This window comes from Salmo trutta, chromosome 34 (genome assembly GCF_901001165.1).
Source record: "Salmo trutta chromosome 34, fSalTru1.1, whole genome shotgun sequence".
In the NCBI taxonomy this organism is placed as follows: Eukaryota; Metazoa; Chordata; class Actinopteri; order Salmoniformes; family Salmonidae; genus Salmo; species Salmo trutta.
This window is the reverse complement of record NC_042990.1, coordinates 6483730-6494357: the sequence shown is the minus strand read 5'-3', so window position 1 is coordinate 6494357 and position 10628 is coordinate 6483730. Positions and strand designations below refer to the sequence as shown.

Here is a 10628-nt window from a genome sequence, read left to right as displayed (position 1 = left end):
TTTGTATGTGTATATATGTGCCCTCTGTTCCCCATTGTCCTTGTCGGTTATTGTTACCATGTCCATTGCTCTAGTGAGTACCTGTGATGTTGTATCCGCTTCCATGCTACGTGTTATTGTGCACTTGTTTTACGGGTCTCGTCCCGTGTATTACTTAGAGGTTTACACCTTGCTAAAAAAAACGATTTCATATTCCTGAGCCTGTCTCCAATCATTATACAACGTGACAGTTAGAGTTGACCTGGGACGTGGACACTAAGCTACAGTTAGAGTTGAACTGGGACGTGGACACCAGGCTACAGTTAGAGTTGAACTGGGATGTGGACACCAAGCTACAGTTAGAGTTGAACTGGGATGTGGACACCAAGCTACAGTTAGAGTTGAACTGGGATGTGGACACCAAGCTACAGTTAGAGTTGAACTGGGACGTGGACACCAAGCTACAGTTAGGGTTACTGCTGTAAATGCAGTGTAATAATAATGAGTCCTTACAAAAAATAAAAGTATGACATAAGCTTATAGATCATTTGCTAAGCTTCTGTATATACTGTGGGGTCTGAAATTATCGACACCCTTGATAAAAATGAGCAGTAATGACTGTAAAAAATTAATAATTAAAATACTGAGCTATATTGTAAGCGAAAAAAATATACTAATACAATTGCTCAGTGTCACGTCCTGACCAGCAGAGGGAGCAATTGTATTAGTTTTGGTCAGGACGTGGCAGGGTTGTTGTGTGTTAAGTGTTGTGTTGGTGATTGGACTCCCAATTGAAGGCAGGTGTGTTGAGTTGCCTTTGATTGGGAGTCCTATATAGTAGTGTGTGTTTTTCTTTGGGGTTGTGGGTAGTTGTTTTTGCACTGCGTTTGTTAGCCTGCAAAACTGTTCTTGTCATGAGTATCATTTATTGTTTTGTCACTGTGGATGCTTTGCGTGTTTTTTTCATTAAAATAATATGAGTCTCCCCATTCCCGCTGCGCCTTGGTCTTCTCTCCACTACGACACTTGTGACACTCAGAGAAAGAGTTTTTGTTAAACAATTACTAAATATTTTTCTCAAAAAGGTAAGGCTCAAAATGATTGACACCCGTAAAGATTGTTATAAATAAAGTAGTCAAAAGTTTTGTATTTGATCCCATATTCCTAGCACGCAATGACTACATCAAGCTTGTGACGCTACAAACTTGGATGCATTTGCAGTTCGTTTTGGTTGTGTTTCAGATTATTTTGTGCCCAATTGAAATGAATGGTAAATAATGTATTGTGTCATTTTGGAGTCACTTTTATTGTAAGTAAGAATAATGTGGATGCTAGCATGCTACCATGATTACAGATAATCCTGAATTAAATGTGAATAATGATGAGTGAGTAAATTACAGATGGTCAAAGATCATACCCCCAAAACATGCTAACCTCCCCTGTTATTGGTAATGTATGCTACACTACATGACCAAAAGTATGTGGACATCTGCTTGTCGAACATCTCATTCCAAAATCATGGGCATTAATATGGAGTTGGTCCCCCCTTTGCTGCTATAACCGCCTCTACTCTTCTGGGAAGGCTTTCCACTAGATGTTGGAACATTGCTGCGGGGACTCAGCCACAAGAGCATAAGTTAAGTCGGGCAGTGATGTTGGGCGATTAGGCCTGGCTTGCAGTCGGAGTTCCAATTCATCCCAAAGGTGACACCGATTTTGACAAACCATATCTGTATGGACCTTTCTTTGTGCACGGGGGAATTGTCATGCTGAAACAGGAAAGGGTCTTCCCCAAACTGTTGACACAAAGTTGGAAGCACAGAATCGTCTATAATGTAATTTAATGTAGCGTTAACATTTCCCTTCATTGGAACTAAGGGGCCTAGAACGAACCATGAAAAACAGCCCCAGACCATTATTCCTCCTCCACCAAATTTTACAATTGGCACTATGCACTTGGGCAGGTAAAGTTCTCCTGGCATCCGGCAAACCCAGATTTGTCCGTCTGACTGCCAGATGGTGAATCGTCACTCCAGAGAACGTGTTTCCTCTGCTGCAGAGTCCAATGGCGGCGAGCTTTACACCACTCCAACCGACACGTGGCATTGCGCATGGTGATCTTAGGCTTGTGTGCGGCTGCTCGGCCATGGAAACCCATTTTATTTTGCTCCCAACTAAGAGTTTCTGTGCTGACGTTGCTTCCAGAGGCAGTTTGGAACTCTGTAGTGAGTGTTGCAACCGAGGCCAGGCGATTTTTACGAGCTACGCGCTTCAGCACTTGTTGGTCCCGTTCTGTGAGCTTGTGTGGCCTACCACTTTGCTGCTGAGCCGTTGTTGCTCCTAGACGTTTCCACTTCACAATAACAGCACTTACAGTTGACCAGGGCAGCTCTAACAGGGCTGAAATTTGATGAACTGACTTGTCGGAATGGTGGCATCCTATGACTGTGCCACGTTGAAAGTCACTGAGCTCTTCAGTATGGGCCATTCTACTGTCTGTGTTTGTCTATGGAGATTCCATGGCTGTGTGCTCGATTTTTCCTCCTCCTCCTCCTTCTTCCTCCTCCATAGGGGCCTCATTTTCCTCCTCCTCCTTAGGTGGAGTGTGTGTGTTAAAAAGAGACCCTCAAATGATAAACAAGCTCTGGTCAAAAAAGCTGACATCACTCCTGCTGCATCACACTAACACATGACTGACGCCACTCTACTGTCCCACAAAGGAGGGGGAGGAAAACAGAGGAGAACCTCTTAAGTTTCCAGTCCAGTACAGAACTACCACTGATATGAGAGAGGACACAAGGAAGTGAGAGCAGTGAAGCAGAAAGAGAAGAATTCTCCAGAAAATGCTATGTCTTGCTACTGCCGAGAGAAGCTTAGACCAAACATAGATTCTATAGAGACACTGATTGTTTTTTAGCTCAGATTGTAGAACTTGAAGCCTATCATGATGGAAGTGGTCCTGACTAGACTGAGAGATTTCTCCTCTAAGGACGCCACCTTTGATGCCTGTAAGTCAGCCGGGCCCGTTGTGTCCAGGGACCCACAGACCACCAGAGACCCCTGCCTGGAGGAAGAGCTCCAGATGGAGGGCTGCATTCCCGGAGAATAGGGCAGCTGCCCCTACAAACTGGACTTTGAAAGTGCACTGGCCTGGCTGCACAGGGAACTGGTAAGACTGGACAATTGACTGAAGTCTTAGATTGTGAAATCAGAATGATTACGTCTCTCTAGAACTGATCAAACATGTAGTCTGTCTCCATGGACTTAGATGAGTAAACATATACTCAGCAACATTTACTATATGAATATATTGATGTGTTTGTATTTGCAACAGAAATACAAATTTGGTCTTTCCTGTATGTTTACAGATGATCATGGAAAATGGATTGCGATTATTCAGCACATTTACTGTGAGTTACTGTGAGACTCAAGAGTTATCTTGTCTTTCCATACTTTATATTTGTAGAGAAAGAGGACATGTTAACATGATTCTATGCTAGATATGAATACTCAAGCCCCCAAATCTATGACCTGTATGTGGTCTTCTGGCTCTGTGGGACTAGAGTGGAAATGGAGACATTTTTGTTGGCTATTAGGGCTAAGGTCAACGTATCGCTCACCTAATGAAATGATCCACTTGGTCAGTCATATCGTTAGTGTGTGAGAGTGTCCCGTTAATGCATTCTTGTAATTGAGATGTGCAGACAGGCTGGCGATGTTACGATGTCAACCGCTTGCCATTTAGTCCTTGCCAATGCCTCGTCATGGCAACCAAGTGTCCCGAGCACACAAAACACACTCGGCGTCAGACAGGACAAAGACACACTGGTTAAGGGAGAGAGCTGAAGACTATAGGTTACTTTACTGGCATAGCTCTGGCTTAGTTGGTTGAACAGAATGTGCATTGGACTACAAAACATACAGTACTGTGCATGGACAATATATTTTACATTTGAGTCATTTAGGAAAGATTCTCTTATCCTGAGCGACTTACCTCAGAGTTAAGTGCAGCACATTGACAGATTGTTCACCCAGTTAGCTCTGGGATTTGAACCATCAACCTTTTGGGTACTGGCCCAATGCTCTTAATCGCTAGGCTACCTGCTGCCCAATGGCCAAAACATTTTATATAGATACACTGGTCCACAAAGAGACCATGTTATAAAACCATCTACACTGTCAGATGCACTGCAGGTCTTCGTCCTCTTTCATTTTCGGACCACCAACACATAAGACACCCACGTAAACTCTATCCAATTACCTCCACCTCCCAGTGACCAATGATTGCCGGCCTTTGATTTCATGAGACGTGGGTTTGTGCAGATGCAGTGGGACCGGCCCAGTTCCAGTCCCTGTGTCCAGTATTCAGACAACCATTGTGCCATAGCTGCAACACAGCACAAATAGAAGTGACCTCCACCAATTAGAACCATCGCCTCTCATCAAGTCTCATGGCCCAATATTCAGTGGTTCTCAAAAGAAAAAGCAAGAACTCCAGCAGGAACAAGCACTTGTTTACTGTGTATCCCCCATGGTATATTAGGCATAGTTTATCTGCTGCAATGGCTGGAATACACACAGAAAACACACACACGTCAAGGGGGATATCATCCCACAGGAAGCCCACTGCTCATACTTCACTCAAAGGAAAGTTCATGTTTCTTTTTCTAAAGCTTTTAAAGCCACATCACATCCTTTCAGTCGGAGCCCAATCCCAGTCTGATGCTGTAATTAACAGAGAAAGAAATGCAGATCTGATCATGGTCGGTTTTTGTTTGAACATTCCTCTCCCTGGGACAAACTTGGACTTGGCGATTCAGGGGAATTCCGAATATTCTATTCTCACAATGAGGGCAATTAGACTGGCTCTCAAGAATAGAGAAGAAAGAGAGAGAGAAAAGCATTTGCATCTGAAAGAGGCAGCGCTCAACTGAAATGGTTTAACCAGGTCATGTCAGGGAAAGGACATGAACTTCATCAGCTAAAAGAGACTAGAGGAAGCCGCAGCGCTGTTCAAAAAGAGAGATTTAGGCCTACAAATCAGTAGCTTACTACAAATCAGTAGTTTACTACAAATCAGTAGTTTACTACAAATCAGTAGCTTACTACAAATCAGTAGCTTGCTACAAATCAGTAGCTTACTACAAATCAGTAGCTTACTACAAATCAGTAGCTTACTACAAATCAGTAGCTTACTACAAATCAGTAGCTTACTACAAATCAGTAGCTTACTACAAATCAGTAGCTTACTACAAATCAGTAGCTTACTACAAATCAGTAGCTTACAGATGTGTCCTGCACTGTTTTTTTTTGTTACATGACATTTGGTTCTGTCTTTTGAACTATTTTTGTAAACTACTTGACAATTGTTTCTGCTATCTATGTCTTTCTCTGTAATAGCTAGTATTTGCCTGTGAATACTATATGTCACAGCCGACTAACAGTATTTTACATTTGCTTGTGTCCGTTTCAGTGTATGTTACATCTGTGTCTGTCTTTCTCTTTTATGTCTATTTTTATTTCTTTATTTGATGTGTCGGTGTCTTTGTCGCTCTGTTTAAAATCCTAACTCTTTTGTGCAGATGGAAATGCAATTTCAGGACCAGGCCTTGATACAACAGCTGATGGACCTTCACACAGCAATCCAAGAGCTCAAGTTTGAGAGTGCCGAGGAGGAGGAGGAAGAGGAGAAGGAGGAGTAGGAAGAAAAGGAATAGGAGGATGAGAAGACAGGAGGATAGGAGCTGGGGCTTTGAGAGCGAGGCAGGGGGCAGTGGTAGTAGTGTTTACTCCAGCTCAGGGGAAGTGGGTTTTTCCATATCCTGCCTGTCCACTAGAATGACACCATCTCCTCTTGGGTCATCTCTACCAAAAATGACTTTCAGCAGAAGAAGCTCTGTGCCTTAATAAAACCACAAAAAGTACTCTCTTATGGACTGACCACATAGTCAATGTCAGGCATATACCACAATATCATCTATGCGCACGTGCGTGTGAGAGAATAATTCAACGTCTGAGACTGCAGAGCTTAAGTAAGCTGTGTAATTTTAAACTCTAACTAGATGGAAGAAACAACAACAGCTGCTATCACTGTACAAAGGTCATAAAGGTATCATAGTACATTTAAGAGAGAATAACCATTACTTATGGTAGCATATTGCCTGTAATGTCTCAACAATTTCAATATCATGACTGCATATCATTCCAATAAGCTCTAATACTCTTCCATATTACTTGAAATGGTCTGTTACTGAAATTGTCACATTTCCTTAAGGGCAGGGAGAAGGGGCAGAGTCAAGAGCAGGAGACTGAGGTCCAATAGTGCCGAAGTTTATTTCCACCGAAACAAAGGTGATCAAAAGGCACAGGGTGCGCACAACACCCAAACGGAAAAGGTGATCCAAAAATGATAACGCACGGGGCGCAGCCCAGCAATAAAAATATAGAATGCACCACGCTGAAAACACAAAACAGCGTACACAAAATCACTGCCCGTCGACATACAAATAATCCCGCACGAATAGAGAACACAAAGGAACAAACTAAATACCCCCCCCCCCCACTAATGACAGACAAGAAACAGGTGCGGACCTAGACAGACAAAAACCAAAGAACACAGAAACATAGATCGGTGGCAGCTAGTAGACCGGCGACGACGACGACCGCCGAGCGCCGCCCGACCGAGGAGGGGCGCCATCTTCTGTGGATACTGTGACAGAAATACAGTATTTTTAGAAGGTCAAATTAATATGCAATTTGTATCATCCACCCACATGCTGTATATATTGATTTGTTGTACAACACTGTAATTGCACACCAATGTTTGTAGACTAAAACATGAATGTCAGTAACATAGTGTATATATACTTACTATAATGAATGACAACGCACTTTAGATTGAGATTATGTGTCTGTTCATTGATGGCACACAGGTTGGCATTTTTTAGTAATATCCAGTTGGCTGATCCAGCAGAATCATACTGTCACAAAATCCTTTGTTGTGTTGCAGGGAAGACCAAAATGCAGCAGAGTTGTGGATACTCATATTTTAATTACCAAAAAAAGAGTAAAACATCCACTTGACAAAACAATAAATGATACCCACAACACGAAACAGTTTTGCATGCTCACCAACGCAGTGCAAAAACAATTCCCCACAACCCCAAAGACAAACACACACACCTATATAGGACTTCCAATCAAAGGCAACTATACACACCTGCCTTCAATTGGAAGTCCCATCACCAACATTAAACAAGCACAAACCACCTGCCACATCCTGACCTAGACAAAGCAATTCGCCCTCTGCTGGTCAGGACGTGACACATACAATACAATGAAGGGTCAAGTAAAATGTTTTTTTGAAGAAAGGGCATCAAAGTGAACAAGATAGGATACTGTGTAATGGATATAATGTTTAAGGGACAAGTGGAGGTGTTTATCCTTGCTACTGTAACTGCATTTGGGATAGGTACTGTACATAGCATGCCAGAACAATAAAGATAAAAAAATATGATGTACCGTACAGTTATTTCTGTCATATCCGAAAACATGTGAAGTCAAAAGCCCAACTGTTACCGAGACTTTAAGTTTCATGGTTTATTCTTAAAAAATATATACAGTGGGGGAAAAAAGTATTTGATCCCGTGCTGATTTTGTACGTTTGCCCACTTACAAAGGAATGATCAGTATAATTTTAACGGTAAGGTTTATATGAACAGTGAGAGACAGAATAACAACAACAAAAAATCCAGAAAAACACATGTCAAAAATGTTATAAAATGATTTGCATTTTAATGAGGTATAGAAATACCTATATAAATGACCCCTCTGCAAAACATGACTTAGTACTTGGTGGCAAAACCCTTGTTGGCAATCACAGAGGTCAGACGTTTCTTGTAGTTGGCCACCAGGTTTGCACACATCTCAGGAGGGATTTTGTCCCACTCCTCTTTGCAGATCTTCTCCAAGTCATTAAGGTTTCGAGGCTGACGTTTGGCAACTCGAACCTTCAGCTCCCTCCACAGATTTTCTATGGGATTAAGGTCTGGAGACTGGCTAGGCCACTCCAGGACCTTAATGTGCTTCTTCTTGAACCACTCCTTTGTTGCCTTGGCCGTGTGTTTTGGGTCATTGTCATTGTGGAAAACCCATCCACGACCCATTTTCAATGCCCTGGCTGAGGGTAGGAGGTTCTCACCCAAGATTTGGCCCCATCAAATGATGCGGTGAAGTTGTCCTGTCCCCTTAGCAGAAAAACACCCCCAAAGCATAATGTTTCCACCTCCATGTTTGACGGTTGAGATGGTGTTCTTGGGGTCATAGGCAGCATTCCTCCTCCTCCAAACACGGCGAGTTGAGTTGATGCCAAAGAGCTCCATTTTGGTCTCATCTGACCACAACACTTTCACCAGTTATCCTCTGAATCATTCAGATGTTCATTGACAAACTTCAGACGGGCATGTATATGTATTCTTGAGCAGGGGGACCTTGCGGGCGCTGCAGAATTTCAGTCCTTCCCAGCTGCCTTGAGATCATTGACAAGATCCTCCCGTTTACTTCTGGGCTGATTCCGCACCGCTCTCATGATCATTGCAACTTCAGGAGGTGAGATCTTGCATGGAGCCCCAGGCCGAGGGATATTGAGAGTTCTTTTGTGTTTCTTCCGTTTGCGAATAATCGCACCAAATGTTGTCACCTTCTCACCAAGCTGCTTGGCGATGGTCTTGTAGCCCATTCCAGCCTTGTGTAGGTCTACAATCTTGTCCCTGACATCCTTGGAGAGCTCTTTGGTCTTGGCCATGGTGGAGAGTTTGGAATCTGATTGATTGATTGCTTCTGTGGACAGGTGTCTTTTGTAGACGTAACAAGCTGCGGTTAGGAGCACTCCCTTTAAGAGTGTGCTCCTAATCTCAGCTTGTTACCTGTATAAAAGACACCTGGGAGCCAGAATGTGGAGGCAGAGGGCTCTTAAGGGGTGGTCGAGGGAGTGCTCAGGTAGGTGTATAGGAGTTTCCATCGGTGCAACCACGGTGGAAAGTCCAGACCAAGTCTCCACCGTGCACATTCCCTCAAATACTTATTTCCCTCATTAAAATGCAAATCAATTTATAACATTTTTGACATGCGTTTTTCTGGATATTTTTGTTGTTATTCTGTCTCTCACTGTTCAAATAAACCTAACATTAAAATTATAGACTGATAATTTCTTTGTCAGTGGGCAAACATACAAAATCAGCAGGGGATCAAATACTTTTTTCCCCCACTGTATATAGTAGCTTGTTGCTTCTGCACAGCAAATTGGCCAGCGTAACCTAATGTTGGTTTTTCTGTGTAACAGTTCTAGTATTGATTCGGGAGTTAAATTAACCCTGTAAGTGTAAAATTAACACTCGTTGGTGTAAAAGTGTTGGTGTTAATATCCAGTGTTAAAGCAAAGCCACGCCCATCGTTATCATATTTCCCAGCATGCTCTATTGCAGGTTTGTTTCAATATCTATGTTTTTTTATTGATGTAATCTTATGCTACTCAAATATAAATTACATAAATTTTTCTAAACTAATCCAATCTATTACTTATTGCACCCATTACTGAAATGTTTTTTACAGTTTAGATGCTTTAGGTAGTCTCATATCTTAGGGTGTTTTCACACATCAAATCAATCAAATAAAATAAAATGTATTTATATAGCCCTTCTTACATCAGCTGATATCTCAAAGTGCTGTACAGAAACCCAGCCTAAAACCCCAAACAGCAAGTAATGCAGGTGTAGAAGCACGGTGGCTATGAAAAACTCCCTAGAAAGGCCAAAGCCTAGGAAGAAACCTAGAGAGGAACCAGGCTATGAGGGGTGGCCAGTCCTCTTCTGGCTGTGCCGGGTGGAGATTATAACAGTAGTTGTCGAGGGTGCAACAAGTCAGCACCTCAAGAGTAAATGTCAGTTGGCTTTTCATAGCCGATCATTGAGAGTATCTCTACCGCTCCTGCTGTCTCTAGAGAGTTGAAAACAGCAGGTCTGAGACAGGTAGCACGTCCAAGGAACAGGTCAGGGTTCCATAGCCGCAGGCAGAACAGTTGAAACTGGAGCAGCAGCACGGCCAGGTGGACTGGGGACAGCAAGGAGTCATCATGCCAGGTAGTCCTGAGGCATGGTCCTAGGGCTCAGGTCCTCCGAGAGAGAGAAAGAAAGAAAGAAAGAAAGAAAGAAAGAAAGAGAGAAAGAAAGAGAGAATTAGAGAGAGCATACTTAAATTCACACAGGACACCGGATAAGACAGGAGAAATACTCCAGATATAACAGACTGACCCTAGCCCCCCGACACAAACTACTGCAGCATAAATACTGGAGGCTGTGACAGGAGGGGTCAGGAGACACTGTGGCCCCATCCGATGATACCCCCGGACAGGGCCAAACAGGCAGGATATAACCCCACCCACTTTGCCAAAGCACAGCCCCCACACCACTAGAGGGATATATTCAACCATCAACTTACCATCCTGAGACAAGGCCGAGTATAGCCCACAAAGATCTCCGCCACGGCACAACCCAAGGTTAGTTCGAATCAGAGTTTGATTACTTGTTACATTGTATTTTTTTTATTTGGTCCGCTTGGTTTCGCATTGCCAAATGTCAAATAAACTGAAGTTC

The 10628-nt window shown here is 42.9% G+C and overlaps 1 long non-coding RNA gene across 1 annotated transcript; it reads left to right on the top strand.

The window, feature by feature from the left end:
• The first annotated feature begins 2759 nt into the window (after positions 1-2759).
• LOC115173196 (uncharacterized) lies at positions 2760-6531 on the top strand. Its single transcript, XR_003871566.1, has 3 exons — positions 2760-3148; positions 3348-3389; positions 5562-6531. It is a non-coding gene; the product is annotated as an uncharacterized LOC115173196 (long non-coding RNA).
• Positions 6532-10628: the final 4097 nt, after the last annotated feature.